At 44.0% G+C, this 15202-nt stretch overlaps 1 protein-coding gene across 5 annotated transcripts in view; it reads left to right on the top strand.

Moving 5' to 3' along the window:
- Positions 1–5684: 5684 nt before the first annotated feature.
- The window catches only part of PALS2 (protein associated with LIN7 2, MAGUK p55 family member), a 52787-nt gene continuing 43269 nt past the window's right edge, over positions 5685–15202 (top strand). Inside the window, exon 1 of one of the 5 annotated variants that reach the window (XM_053266345.1) lies at positions 5685–6038. The gene's annotated coding sequence lies outside the window, so the exon portion shown is untranslated. Of the gene's footprint in view, positions 6039–7587; positions 7607–15202 lie in introns of those variants that run through there. The other 4 variants (XM_053266344.1, XM_053266349.1, XM_053266347.1 and 1 more) reach the window with 4 other exon arrangements.

The raw sequence follows: 15202 nt of genomic DNA, 5'->3' as shown, positions 1-15202 counted from the left end.
CTTTACATGTTCTGGTTTGTGACTGTGTCAATCCTTCTTCAAATGCACTATGACAATTACAACCCTCCTGCCACATTTAAACTCACTGAGTCCCATTGATCCAAATCTTGTGTAGCTGTAAGAGAGTGCAAGAAGGACTGCACCCCTGTAGAGAAGCTGAGGCATACCTGCAGTGAAGGCTTGTCCCACAGCCTAGTGGGGGCAAAGGGGGATGAGGAAGCAATTTCCACTTCATTCTTCTTCCTCCAAAAATCTTTTTTGTTTGCAGAAATATGTCCCTGAGGGTCATGCAGCCTGCAGGGATGTATTTCGGCAAGTGAAAAGGATTTTTTGATAGGACAGAAGAGAAGCGAAAACCATTTCTCCATCCCCCTCTACACATGCTAAGCTGAGGAACAAGATTTCACCACAGGTATGCTGCAGTCTCTTTGTGAGGTCACAGTCCTTTCGCTCTCTGATGGCTGTGCAACATGTAGGCCATTGAATTCAATGGGGGAACACTTTTATTTGCCATTGAAATGAATGGGAGCTGTTAAAACTGCTTAAATTTGGGTGGACTGTGTGCCCAATGTGCTCATTACTATCTTGCTTCCATAATATATAACACATTGCCAAATATATGTGTCCTTATGCTGTGGTCACCAGGAGTCAACACTGACTCAAGGGCACAATCTTTATACTGTTGCAACAGTTATGTTTTGGCATGGGAAGAAAGTATTAAACAATATCTAATTTTATTTTTATGGTTATGGTGGTTTAATAATTTAATTTTTCTTCTGATGGATCAAATTATTTCACAAAATATGGATACTATACCAAAATGATTTCTGGGTGATTAGCTTCTCTACCCATATGGATAATTTCCTTTAATGTTAGTCATTGATTCCATTGTTGAGTTGCTATTGCTTTTAGTGTCAGCATCAACTATGTGCTAGGGCACGCATACGTGCTCAGCTATTTTCACATGCTGCCAAGTTTCTCAGAGAAATGTAAAGTGAGAACAGGCAAATGAGCTTACATGGCTGCAGTCCATAATCTAATTATGCCATAGTAGTGCTATTAATGCAGATATACTAATTGTCCAAGAAGTGTACAATAAAAAGGCTCAATAAGAATGTCTCATCTGTTTTTAGAAACCACCTACATGTAATAGACATTTAGTATTGCAAGCATTTTGCAACAATGTTCTGTAATGGAAACTGCTGTATATCAGTATTGCTGTATATCAGTATTTACAAGCCCAATATTAAAGCAGGTAGAAATTTCAATAAGTGAGAACATGATCCTAGCCAACTTGTGCCTACTGAGTGACATAGGATTACCTCCAAATCTCTGTGTGTCAGTAAAGAATGGAACATGGTGGTGTACAAATGTACCCTGGCATAGCACCCTTACACCCACTAATAGCCAACGTAGTATTGTTTCAAGACATACTCCTCTTGTCCTGAGGGCAGTACTAGAACTGATGGGCTTGTGTGTTTGTTTATTCTTCAATTGCTATACCACCTTTCATAAGGCATCCTAAGGTGGTTTACAAAGATTAAAATACAACAAAACTCCACAAAAATCACATTAAAATCAGTTAAAACTATAAAAACCATAAAACATAGACACCAGTGTTCCCTATAAGTGGGATTCCCAGATGTTGTTGACTACAACTCCCATAATACCCAGCCAAAGGCCACTGCAGCAACAAAATCTGGGAATCCCTCTTACAGGGAACAATTACACACTCTCTCTCTCTCTCTCCCCCTCCCCCCCCCCACACACACCCATAAAAAAGAGACAGAATAGCAGAGGAGCTAAGAAACCTGGCAGCCCCTAAGGGGTAAAAGCCTGAACAAATAAAAAGATGGTTAGTTGTTTTTTTAAAAACAGACACAGATGTCAAGGAGCAGAGAAGGCCCTGCCCTGCATGCATGATAATCAAGCCTCTCTCAATGTCAGCAGGCGGAGCAAAGTCCACTCTGATGACCTTGAACATTACAAGAAGTAGATTGAGGTTGGACATTAGGAAGAATTTCCTAACTGTAAGAGGTGTTTGATGGTGCAACTGTCTGCCTCATGTAGCAATGGGCTCTCTTTCTCTAGGGTTTTTCAGAGGATGGCTGGCCATCTGTCATGAATGCTGCAGCAGTTTCCTGCACTGAATTGCAGGCTGAAGACTTCCCAGGTTCCTCCCAAATCTAAAATTCTCTGTTTCTATGAAGCATTCTGATGGTAGTGGTGGGGATTCTAACTTGAACAAATAGTAGCCACTTATGCATTTCCCCCCAACTCCCCAAAATGCTTATGCTTATGCATTTCTCCCCAGCTCCCCTATGCCCTGCAATATGCAAAAAAAAATAAAATAAAAAAATAAAAATAAAGGGCAGTTTCTCCCCTGAGCACCCCAAAACTGGCTGAAAGTTTTCAGAGAAAGTTCAGCCAGCTGTATGACTTGTTTTTGAAGGATAAGAGCCAGGGCATGTGGAACTGAACAAACAGAAACTGAAGATAGAGTGTGTGTTCCACTGGAAATTTCTACAGCGAATTGGTAAGCATTGTCTTGATTACTATATGATGTTCCCCAAGAGATAAACTCCTAAAATATAGACATCAGGGGCATTGCCACAAAGAATGGAAAAGCACCTACATGGCAGCACCTTTTCTCAGGTACTCATTCACCAACTTCTGTTGTTATAATTAAATGATCTTTACTATTTTTCAAGTGGGGTCCTTTGGAAAAAAATTCCAGTGTGGGACATTTCCCACTGTGCTTACCTCTGTGACTGCTATACTTTTTCCAGCACCAGGTGAGGGGGTGGCAGCTTTAAGAGAAACAGAGCCCTGTCAAGCCCCAGTGCCATCTTTTAAATAGTTTTAATGTTAAAAAGTGTTAATATTTTAAATTATAATTGTTGAAATGTGTTAATCTTTTTATTGGTTGTCTGTATTGTCTTGTAAACCACCCAGAGAACGTGTATTTTGGGTGGTATAAAAATGTGTTGAATGAATGAATGAATATCTTACATGGTGTGCACAGACTGCTCTATAGGGGAAGTACTGGGAAGACTACATTTTCCATTTCTCCATGTGCAATTTCCAAGATGGTGCTGAGGCTTAAGAGGGATTGGTTTCCCTTAAAGGAACCCCACCAGTGCTAGGGAAATACAATCATTTCTACATAGTGTATACAGTGGATACAGTCATCTCTGCAAAGTGCCAGGGGAGATGTGTGGAGTACTTGACTTTGGTGGAAGCTTTGCACAAGCCAAACAAACAATTTGTCATGGAGCCACACTTAGGGAGCTGCCACTGGCTCTCAGACCTTGCAATGAAGAACACTGTTAGAGCTGGCTCACTGCCATCCCCATGCCTTGCCATCAACAGCACACAGAGCCAAGGATACTTCAGTTGAATTGAAGCTGCCTCAAGGGTCTGTGCTATACAGTTCAAGAGTGGACTGTAGTATCCCTTGCAATTTCAGAAAGGATGATTTATTTATTTATTTATGATGGGCTCATATCTTCCACTGCATGTAGCTTCACTGGTGCCTGCAAAATATTGCCACACACCACACAGCTACATAAATTGCTTGTGTAGTTAGGCCACATGTGATCTTAAACCACAGTATTAAAACAGAACTTATTGTGATGAGAATGGTAGCGTGACCACTAAAGTATCATGAATAACTCTTTATATTTATCAATAAACTAGGAAAATAGCTTGCAATTTGCAAGCATGGGTCCTGTACCACAAAGTGGGTTTTCTGTGTGTAAAAGTACCCAAGAAAACTGCCAAAATTCATTTGAAACCTAACCCTAGCCCTACCCTCAAACCTAACTCTACCATCAAACCTATCCCTGACACTAAATCCAACCCCAATATTAACCCCAATGCTCACACTTACCCTAACCCATGTTTTTCCAATGAGATAGCTTTCCTGCATTTTCTGGGAGTTGTAATGAATTCTTCCAAGGTTTCCAAGGTGTAATGAATTTCCAAGGTACAATGAATTACACTTCCAAGGTGTAATTAATTCTTCCAATTTGGGGGAGTAGTCTGGGCGAAGTCTGGAATCTACTTGCAAAAATGGCATGTTTCTATCTTTTGTGGGAGTTTCATGTCAGTCAGGCCCAAGCAGCTTCATATTAAAGATGCAGAGTTGGAAAATAGATCATTGATGGCTAATTGTCCTACAAATGGCCACTATGCATGCATGGTGGCCATGTATGTGACACTATTGCGCACGGGCTGCTGGGGGAGCACCGTTGGGATGTGCAGGCTGCTGGGGGGAGGCACTGCCACAGCAGGAAACTGAAGTGAGCAGCAGAGGAGCAGGTATGGACCTGCTCTCCTCCCTTTTAAAAGGTGCCCGTGGTGTGCTGTGAATTGGGGATCAAATCATGATTAGTTCACATCTCTAGTGGCCTATCATTCAGCTTGTCCTATGTAAACGCAGGGAGCAAGGACCACTGAAAACAGCAAGTTAACACGTCAACCTCAGATTGTCATTTTTACTAAAACTTGCTTTTGCCTCTTGTTCAGACAAGTAGACACGCCATGCAGCCTGGGTGCTGTATACTCTTGGAGTGTTTGCTTGAGTGAGCAAGAGGAAAAAGCAAAGCAGAAAGCTTTGTGACTGGACAGTAGCCTTAGCTTAGGATGTATTTCAGAGCCCCTCTGCGGACACAGAAACAGGAAATACAGCTATTTTGAAACTGACAAAAGTAGGTGCCTACCTCCTGCTTGTTTCCTGATAATAAAATTTGCCTCCTTTCTCTCTTCTAGCTACATTTCCCTAACACATGGAAGCTTCCCTCAGACATTGCTCCCGAGAAACAAAGACTCAGATTTGTTATTCAACATTCATGTAAAGTGTATCTTTATCAAAATCCTTTACCAAAATCCTTTTTGGGATTTCGTTTCTTACAGATACAACTCAGAATAATTTTAGCTATGCACAGACTCTGTTCGCTCATTATGGACTGAATTCTTGAAATATTATCACCAATCCATATAAATTATGAATGGATGCCATAGGATTGCAGGTAAACTCTTACTGAAGTGAACAGAGCTTCCTGTTAACTGGATGTGTGCGAGGCGGGGTGGGGGGAGAGGGTAAAATCATTACAGGAGGAAGCTCTCCCTTCTTTACTGGAGAAGGAGAAAGAGAAAATAATCACCGGAACTGAATAAACACTCATCACCCAGGCCACCTTTCCCCTCCCCACGCCCTACAGCGAGGAGAAGCTTCGAAAGAGGAGGAAGAAGGTCTCTCTACAGCCAGAGCAAACCCTGGATGTGCTTACTCGGAAGAAGTCCCACTGTGCTCAATGGGAGGTGGTGGATAGGATTGCCGCCTAAATCTTGCCCACACACCCCTCTCTGACCACCGCGCACACGTGGACGAGCTGCTGCTAATACTGTCGTCGTTGTTTGTCCTTGTCATTACGCACCCGTGAAAAGCAGAAGAGAATCTCGGGGGCACGCAAGGAACACACACCGTGTGTGGCGAGAGCCCGCAGTTCCTCTTACCCAACCCAAGGCGGGAGCAACCGAAGAAGAAAAGAGAGATTGTAGGGAAGATTGGGGGGTGGGGGAGAGAGAGAGTGTGTGCGTGCGAGAGAGAGAGTTAAAGGGGGCGGGGCCTGAAAGGAAAGGAGGAGTCAGAACTCGCGCGCGCGCGCCGGTTCTGCCGGCAGAACGGGCTGCCAACGGCCGGTGAGGCTTCTGCGCGCGCCTGCTTTCGCGGCAGCAGCAAGCCTCGGGGGCGGCGGCGACCACGACGAGCGCGCGGGCTGGCGCGCGCCGAGGCGGGTTCTGGCGGCGGCGCGCCCTGTGCTTGCAGCTCGAGAGAGAGAGAGAGACGCGGAGGGAGCGCTTCTCGCGCGCCTCAGCTCCGGCTTCGCCAGCGCTTCAGAGCTTTCCAGATCGCAGATGGGGCTGAGCCGGAGCGGCGCCCACTGAGGACCTGGGGGAGGCGGGCGCTCGCTCGTCGGTTCGCGTGAGGGGAGAGGACGAGGCCGGCCGGCCAGATAGCGACCGCTTTGCCGGTAACTGCCTAGTCGCTTTACTCCGGCGTGACGGGACCCGGGGCAGCAGCAGCAGGAGGCGGCGTGAGCCCGCCCGCCCGCCTTTCTCCACGCGGGGGACAGGAAGGTCCTGTTGCTCTGACTAGCCGAGTTGGGCGCCTCGCCGCCGACGCCCCCCCCCTCTTTTCGTGTGTGTGTGTGTAGAAAAGGGAGCCTGGCGTGGGACGGGGGATCGGCTTTTTCTGTGGCCAGCCGGGCAGCCCAGGCTAGTGCTGCGCGGGAGAGAACTCAGGGGCGGGCGGGCGGCCTCTCTGGGCGCCTCTCGGGCTAGGAGAGACGGAGGGGTTCACGCAGGTATCTCCGGGCGGGCGGGTGGAGCGCTCTACCCAATCAATGGGGACCTTGCCTCCGCCGCCCCCTTTTGTCAGGCGACTGTGGTGGCCCCTTCCGCTCCCCAACTCCCGAGCCGGCCTCTTGGCTGCCCCTGGATTATATCGCCAGTGTAGGAGGGGAGGGAAGATAATCTTTTCCTCCCGCCCTGGATTATCTCCCCGCCCTCTGCGGGATTATCCTCCCCCCCGCCCCCCGCCTCCTTTAGCAAATCCTAGGGGACAAATCTCTCTCTACTCCCCCCTTTTTTCTCTTCTCCTTTCCCTAAGAGATTATATTGCTTCCTCCAGAGATCTTTCGCCTCTTCCTCTTCTCAGATGAAAGGCACGTTTTCTCCCCCCCCCCTTTTTTTTTTGCTCTTGCCTGTGGCTGCAGTCCGCATTGAACTGGGTGAGAAAAGGGTGGCAGGGCTGATCAAAGAGGTGGGTGGGTTGTAATTGCCACGGTGGTGCTGTCACCTCCTAGATTTGGAGCCAGTAGGGTGAGATGCAGAAGGAGGAGCATGGATTGGCCAAGGGAAGGGATACTGGGCTGGGCGAGAGGGGTAGATGAGTGTTGCAATCTGCCAAATGTGGGGTGTGTGTGGAAAAACGTGCCACTACCCCCTCGGTAATAATTCTTCTCGAGGTGTTGCTGCCCGGGTGAGGAAAAGGGGACCCGCCGGCATCATGCTTTCTCAGTACACTCACGTTCGTTGTTACGAAACTGTAGTGTACCTTTTTATATTTTTGGATCCAAACTCAAAGCAACGCCTTGCTGCCTCCTGCCCTTCAAACAGCCGAATAGTTTAGTTAAACTGAACATGTGAATGAGAAACTGCATGGATGTCATCTGTTGTTAGCTGGCGGCAGCTCTGAATGGAATGGACTTCTCTCTGGCTATTAGCCAATTGTTTGTGGCTCTTGCTGAGAACAGGAGAGGCAGTCATTTTAATTATTGCTCTGATGACACAGCAGCACAGGATAATCATATTTGGCTCCTGGTAGAGCTAGAGGTAGTCATCTGGTTATGTAGTTGTCACTTTGTTGGAATCCTTCCTCTTTTCCTCCTTCCACCTTTCTGGGCTAGGTACAGGGATATAGATGACCGGCTTCTTGCCAGTTCTGCTGCACACAGCCCAAGCTTATATCCATCCATTAAACTTCATTTTATTTGGCTTTGGGAAGAGGACGGGCCTCGAGAAACTGAAGAGATACTGGGTAACTATAAATAGACAGGCTAGAGAAGACTTTGAACAAATTTCGGTAAATTACATTTGGATTGCTAGTGTCTGTTTGCTCGTTGCTTGGATGACTGTCATAATGTTCTATTATGGCTGATGTTTTATATTGTGTGTGAGTGATTTTAAAGGAATAGGTACTGGCTATCAGTTTTCTATTTTTAAAATGCCATGGAAAAGAATCTTGTATGATTAATCAAGTGCTGACATAATAGGGAGCCACTGACTGATAATTCATCAATTCTAATTATCTTCAATTTGGTATATAAGCAAACATATTTATAAACAGACTGAACTTTTAGAATGTTCACTACAAAAGTGTCTTCTTGAACTTGGTTACAGCATATAAACTACCTGAAATTATCAATTGATGTGATATGTTTCCAGCAGCAGGGCATTGTGCCCTGAATGATAATGGGTATCATCTTTGGACATATACTTCAGCTTATTTTGTTAAATGTTCCCTTCAACAGCTCTTTCTCAATAGTTGACTGATTATCAACCCATTCCACTCTTTGTCTTCTGGAGAGTTGGCCTTGGATCATTATTTGGCAACGTATGCTGTCAAGAATTACTTAATGTGGAGATTGACAGAACTCTGACGGAATTTCTGTGTTCTGTTGCTGTACTTGAACAAGTGTGCATGCCAAAAAAGGGCCTGCATAGCTGTTGTAAAATTTGTACAGTAGTGTTCTTAAATGAAGCAGCTGTCATTACAAATATCAATACATTATTCTCATGTATCAATTAATTTCTTATTCCCTTTCATTAAGGGGAATGGCTATGTGGGGGAAAAAAGATATCTCATGTGTTATTCTAAAAGATGAATCTAAGTAGGTGTATTAGAATTTTAACAGTTTTCTTAATGTATTGCAGTGTTTATACACAAATTATAACTCTATTTATGTTATTGAAGATATTGTTGGAAATTATTTCTTGTAGATTTATGAGAATAGGAAGTAACTGTCCTCAGTGACATGACGAATATAGAGAACTGGTCAATATCTTTCAAAAGCTGTATATGGAAAGTGGTTTATTGGTTGCATTTATATGGCAGCTTTCTGCCATGACCAAGGCAGTTTAGAATATTAAAAAGAAATGTTGCAGAAGTTTTAAGTAGTGTGTTCTCAGGCCATTGATGGTCTTTTCAGGAGCTGAGGACATAAGCTTCTTGGCCTGGATGTTTTCCTTTCTTGTCTTCCCTTGAGCGCTCTTTGGTCTTTCAGTGCTGGTTTATAGAGCTCTCTGGCCTGGGTGCCCTCTTCTGCCTTCTGCTCAGGGCACACAGATTTTTCAGCACCCTTGGGAAGGTGTGGCAGGGGCTGCTACAGCAGTCCTCAGAGGCCAGTACTGGTCCTTGTAGGAGCAGAAAACAAGGGCTGGGGGGGGGTGCCTCTTCTGCCTTCCCCCTCAGGGTGCATAGATCATTGAGTATCCTTGGGAAGGTGGTATGGGGAAAGGGCAGCTCCAACAGTCCTTGCAGGCCAGTAGGTTAAGAATAATGTTTTGTTCCCAGTACACGTTTAGGACACTGTTGTTGACTGCGACAAAACCCATGATGTATGGAAAGAGTTAGTTGTTAGGGTGAGAATATGGAATTTGAATAGTATACTGGCCCAGTGGATAAGCTGACCAGACCTTAGGCTGTTTCTTTGCAGTTTTGCCTCTGTTACTAGGGATGTGCACAGGTTTGGTGGCAAACCAGTTCAGATGAGCTCTGAACAAGTTTGGCGCCACTGGGTGTGTGGGGGGGGGGGGCGGCAAGCAGGATCTTTTAAAAAGGAGGAGAGCAAGTCTTTATCTGCTCTGTGCCACCCCATGCAGTTTCCTGTGCAATGGCGCTCCCCTCAAGAACCCGTGCATGGTGTTGGTGTTGCTCACCATGCACATGGCATCTGCACATGTGTGGACATCATGGGCATGCTGGCCCCCAATGAGCAGGTTATTGGAGGGACTGCTGTCGCAACAGGAAGCTACATGGGGCAGCAGAGAGCAGGTAAGGACCTTCTCTCCTCATTTTTAAAGATCCAGCTCATCTTCCCCCCACCCCCATGGTGCAGAACTGGTTTAGATCTTGCCTGAATTGATTCAGTGCCAAACCTGTGCACAAACTTCAGTTCATGCACATCTCTGTTCCGCTCCTTGGTAGTGTGAGTATAAAATACAGGAATATGGTATCTCTTTGGGTGTATGTAGTTTAGGGCTTTCATTAAAATAGCTGACTCAGGCGCAGAACATCTGTGGACACAGGGACATAGGAAGCTGCCATATACTGAGTCAAACCACTGGTAGCTCAGTATTGTCTTCATAGACTGGCAGTGGCTTCTCCAAGGTTGCAGGCAGGAATCTCTCTCAGTCCTATCTTGGAAATGCCAGGGAAGGAACTTAGAACCTTCTGCTCTTCCCAGAGCAGCTCCATCCCGAGGGGAATATCTCACAGTGCTCACACTTCTAGTTTCCCTTTCATATGCAACCAGGGTGGACCCTGCTTAGCTAAGGGGACAAGTCATGCTTGCTACCACAAGACCAGCTCTCCTCCAATTTTTTTGGAGAGGAAAGGGACCACCTAGTGCCCCTAGTTCTCCCCTTTCCCCCCCTCCATTTCAGGGTTCAGTCAGTTTTCTTCCCATCCCTTCAGCCAGTCTCCCTGTCTGCTGGCAGATCTCATCCTCCTCTTGAGGAGCCCGGTGGCCCATTATTATTATTATTATTATTATTATTATTATTATTATTATTATTAATAATAATTCAATTTCTATACCGCCCTTCCAAAAATGGCTCAGGGCGGTTTACAAAGAGAGATAACAAACAAATAAGATGGCTCCCTGTCCCCAAAGGGCTCACATTCTAAAAAGAAACATAAGACACACCAACAACAGTCACTGGAAGTACTGTGCTGGGGGTGGATAGGGCCAGTTACTCTCCCCCTGCTAAATAAAGAGAATCGCCACGGTAAAAGGTGCCTCTTTGCCCAATTAGCAGGGGATTGGCTACTGAGCTGCTCGCAGTGGCGGCACTGCCTTCTCATCGAGAAGCTCTCATCCTCCTCACGAGCAGGCCAGCAGTCCCATTTTCGCTGCCTGCTTGGCTGTCCTTGGTGGCTCGCAATGGCACCTCCTCCTCGGTCTCCCTCCCTGCCTCCTCACCAGCTCTCGCATATCCCAGCAGCTGCTCGCGAACTCTCATGAGATCTGCCACACATGGGATTAGTCACGGGTATGCCTTAGAGAATAAATATATGTATGTGTGTATGTGTGCATGCATGTATGTATATCGTATCAAAAAAGTAAGGATACTCTTAAACATTGTAAACTGACAGATGGGTGTTTGGTAAAATGATGTTTATTGAAAAAGTGACGCGGGAGGAAGCAATGGTAAACCCCTCCTGTATTCTACCAAAGAAAACCACAGGGCTCTGTGCGTGCCAGGAGTCGAAATCAACTTGATGGCACACTTTACCTTTGTAGTAATAAGGAGGTGCACTGGGAATTGAAATTGAATATGTTTTTGTCCCAAGAATTGTTCTCCTTTTTAGTGCTCGTGTTTTAAACTTAGAAAGGCGAATCATTGATTAGACATGAAGCAATATGCTGCTTATGAAAGGGGATGCTAGCATTTATTGTTTTTCTGTAAAAGCAATAAAAGCTAGTGCCTTTGTTGGTAGTATATAGAACTACATGTTGTTCACTTGCAGTTTTAATGCCATATGACTTCTTGTGAATTTTATCTGTCAAATATGTGTGTCTACAGTGAGAGATGTATGGACTTCTGATTCACTTTTAGGTTCCTTAACACCCTTTTAAATACTGCAGACCTGTGAATTCTGAAATGCAAGGTCATGCAGAAGCCTAAATCTGTAAATGTCATAATAGTGAGAGGTCAATATGAGTCTTAAAAAACATTGCGTTAGGATGTTGCTGTCAATAAATACAACAAACTTAGATTTTTAAATGCCATAAAATCTTAGCAGTTTTTGTATTGATTCTAAACACATTGGATAGTATCCAGACTAGTTAGTCATGACTAAGCATTGAAATCAATGGCACTAGTTAGTCATGACTAGTTTAAGTCCAATTAATTTCATTGAGATGATGATGTCTAGATGATGTCCATTTACTTTAAAATTGTCTTTTAAGTATCAATAGAACTTCTAATTTTTGCACTGGAGCATATCTTTAGATTCATTAAGCATTAGTTTGAAATCCTTTATGTAAATAATCAGTTTATAGTTAAGGAGAACAGTTCATGAATGGACTGGTCAACCTATACAGTAGTGATGAATGGGGAGGACTGCTTTATTATGCCTTGTTTGTGAACTTTGCTGAAGCATCTTACTAGCCACTGATTATCGGAGAAAGTGCTTGAGTAGATGGACCTTTTAATTTGTTTCAGCAGGTTAGTTTTGATGTTCTTTGTGAGTGTTGCAGACCTGGAGTCCTAGTAAGATAGCAAAATCCATTTTTGCTCAGGAAAATTTGCTTTGTGAGCTGTAACTAAGTACTCTCTTTTACTGGTAAATCTACTCCCAAGTTACACTGCCACTACTCACTTAATTACAGATACAGATGTAGATTTGGGGTGTTCCATTCTCTTGATACTGAATTACTTTGCCGCATCACCATCTCTTCTACTCTAAGGGTTATAATACTTCAGTAGTTTAAGAATGATAGGCATTTGGTGGGATAATCAGTTTATATGATATCAACCCTGACAAGAATTTAGTTTTATTTAAACAAGAACATGAAATTTAGTCCTATAACATTAAATAATATGTAAAGCTAACTATGTTTATAATAGTAGAGACTGAAAAATAAAAATTATGTAGTTCAGAATCCATTTCTAGTTTAACTTAGACTTGGCAGATGGACTGTATTAGGTTACAGCATCCACAATACCTATATGTTAGAGACTGAAGACTGTTAACCTTCAAACAAGTAATGCTTTACCCTGTAAGTTGCTGTGGAGGTTGGTCTGTCTAGCATAGTATTACCATACCTACACTGAAAGTCTGTGGCTCTGCAGACAGGGAGAGTCTCTTCTAATCCCAGCCATATCTGGAGATGCCAGGGATTGAACCTGGGATCTTCTGCAAGCAAAGAATGTGTTCTATTGCTGAGCTATGGCCCTTCTGCTGTACTCGGGTAAGTTGCTGTCCCTCTCGCGTGCATTCAGAAGCCTCCTTGGATATTAGAACAAAAATTATGTCTATTATAAACAGAGAGAAATGAAACAGAAACCTATGTAACTATGCTGGCACAAAAGCCAGTAAATAACACCTTCCACTTGGGCATCAATCCCATATCTTGGCCACCAGAACTAGCAAGTACCACCTCTTCTTACCTTGGCATTAATAGCTAGCAAGCAGTAACTCTCATAAGAACATAGGAAGCTGCCACATACTGAGTCAGACCATTGATCTATCTAGCTCAGTATTGTCTACACAGACTGGCAGCAACTTCTCCAAGGCTGCAGGCAGGATTCTCTTTCAGCCCTATCTTGAAGATGCTGCCAGAGAGGGAACTTGAAACCTAGATGCTCTTCCCAGAGCGGCTTCATCCCCTAAGGGGAATATCTTACAGTGCTCACATGTAGTCTCCCATTCAAATGCAACCAGGGTGGACCATGCTTAGCTAAGGGGACAAGTCATGCTTGCTACACAAGGCCTATCTTGGCACCAAAACTTACAAACAGCCCACCCAGCTTGAAACCCATCCATCACCCCCATTAAACCCTGCTTTGGACTGTCCCTCAGGCTATAAAGGTAAAGTGTGCCATCAAGTCGATTTCGATTCCTGGTGCCTACAGAGCCCTGTGGTTTTCTTTTGGTAGAATACAGGAGAGGTTTATCATTGCCGCCTCCTGCACAGTATGAGATGGTGCCTTTCAGCATCTTCCTATATTGCTGCTGCCTGATATAGGTGTTTCCTATAGGCTGGGAAACATACCAGCGGAGAGTCGAACTGGCAACCTTCTGCTTGTTAGTCAAGCATTTCCCCGCTGTGCCACTTAAGGTGATCTCTCAGTCTTAAGGAGCAGCTTTTGTGGCAGTGGCAGGGGGAGTGGGGAGTATTTATGAGCATCTGATGGAACAGCAAGGTCAGCAAAGCCTTGATATGCTTTGGGTCTTTAGATATTGACCCCTATGTTACTTCTGTCTTCCCTTTATTATTATACATATCAGCAGTGTCTAACATGCAATTTTAAAAGAAAACAACCCTCCCAAAATGCAAAGAACAGCTGATGAAATGCATATGTACTGTAAATAGCTATGCCTAAAGCTTTCAAAACAAGAACTAGCAGAATGCTAGAGGGGAGGGACAGTTTTGAGAAATATTTTAAAAATGTGTTGCTGAGGCCACAGCCAAGTTTCCTCAAAAGCATTTGTTGAAGGTTGGCTGTAAGCATTCTGAAAATTTAAGTACACTGGGTCCATTGGGTCACCCTGTTTATATACTTGTTGAAAACCTCCAATAATTCAAGTAAGTTGATGACACAGAGTCACACTGAAGCAGGTTTGACTTTTCTGTATAGGGTGTGCTCGTATATATGTTTAACAACTCTAGCCTTAGTGCCTTCCATCAGTGTGCCCCTCATAGAGGTTTGGATGTTGTCTGTCTGTCTGTCTGTCATAACGGTTACAATAACAGTTTCCCAGTTGTAGTGGACTGGGCAGCAGGAATCCATGATGATTAAAAACATTTATACACCACTTTTCAATAGAGAAGTCCACAAAATGATTTACATAGCAAACATGGGAAAATGGTTCCCTGTCCCAGATGGGCTCACAGACTAAAAAGAAACACTATGCTGGTATTGAAGGAGAGTCACCACTTTTAAAATGGTTTCCCTAGATAGTGGAGGGTTTTGCAGATTACATTAGAATATGATGCAGGTGAGAAAGGAACATTGGACTTACAGTGAAGGGTTATTTTTCCTTGTGACTGGAGCTCATCAGTATGGGTTGTGCACTGAGCATGCTTGAGAGACAGGACCAAAACATATTGTCTGTCTGTCATAAGCTGACATAGCAGATTTTGATGTTAAGTAAATGACTTCTGGTCTCTGATTTCTTTACTATTTAGATAGCTTTGTTCTGAGGCACCTACCTTTATCCTCTTTGTTTGAAGTGTGCTTCTGATGTATTGATTAAAAATAGTTTGTGTGTATATTCCATTAGTCTGTAGTGAAGATGGATTTAAAAAAATCTAATTAACTTTACTGAGGGCTGCTTTGATGGCCTTGTCTTCTTTTCTAACTAGAGTAGCCACATGGCCTGGACAGTCCAAGAATCAGACATCTTGCCCAGGATGTAGGAAAAGTGTTGTCATGAATACAAAATGTCCAGGAATTTGAGTGAAAAGATAGATTTGGCTCAGTAAACCTATTCCCCTCATTTCTCGATCATCTCTAGAGCTAGAGAGGGTCTGCTGAAGGCATCATTAGGGGACATCAAGTATAGAAGAAAATGATAAAAATGTTCCAAGTCCAACTGTATTTAAACAACAATCCTTTTATATACTGTTAAACACTTAATACAGGGTTTTTTCCATTTCTCACCTGCATTTGCATTATTGTC

Source organism: Hemicordylus capensis, chromosome 6 (assembly GCF_027244095.1).
Source record: "Hemicordylus capensis ecotype Gifberg chromosome 6, rHemCap1.1.pri, whole genome shotgun sequence".
NCBI lineage: Eukaryota > Metazoa > Chordata > Lepidosauria > Squamata > Cordylidae > Hemicordylus > Hemicordylus capensis.
Note: the sequence above shows the minus strand (reverse complement) of the source record. Positions and strands in the feature narration are given on the sequence as shown.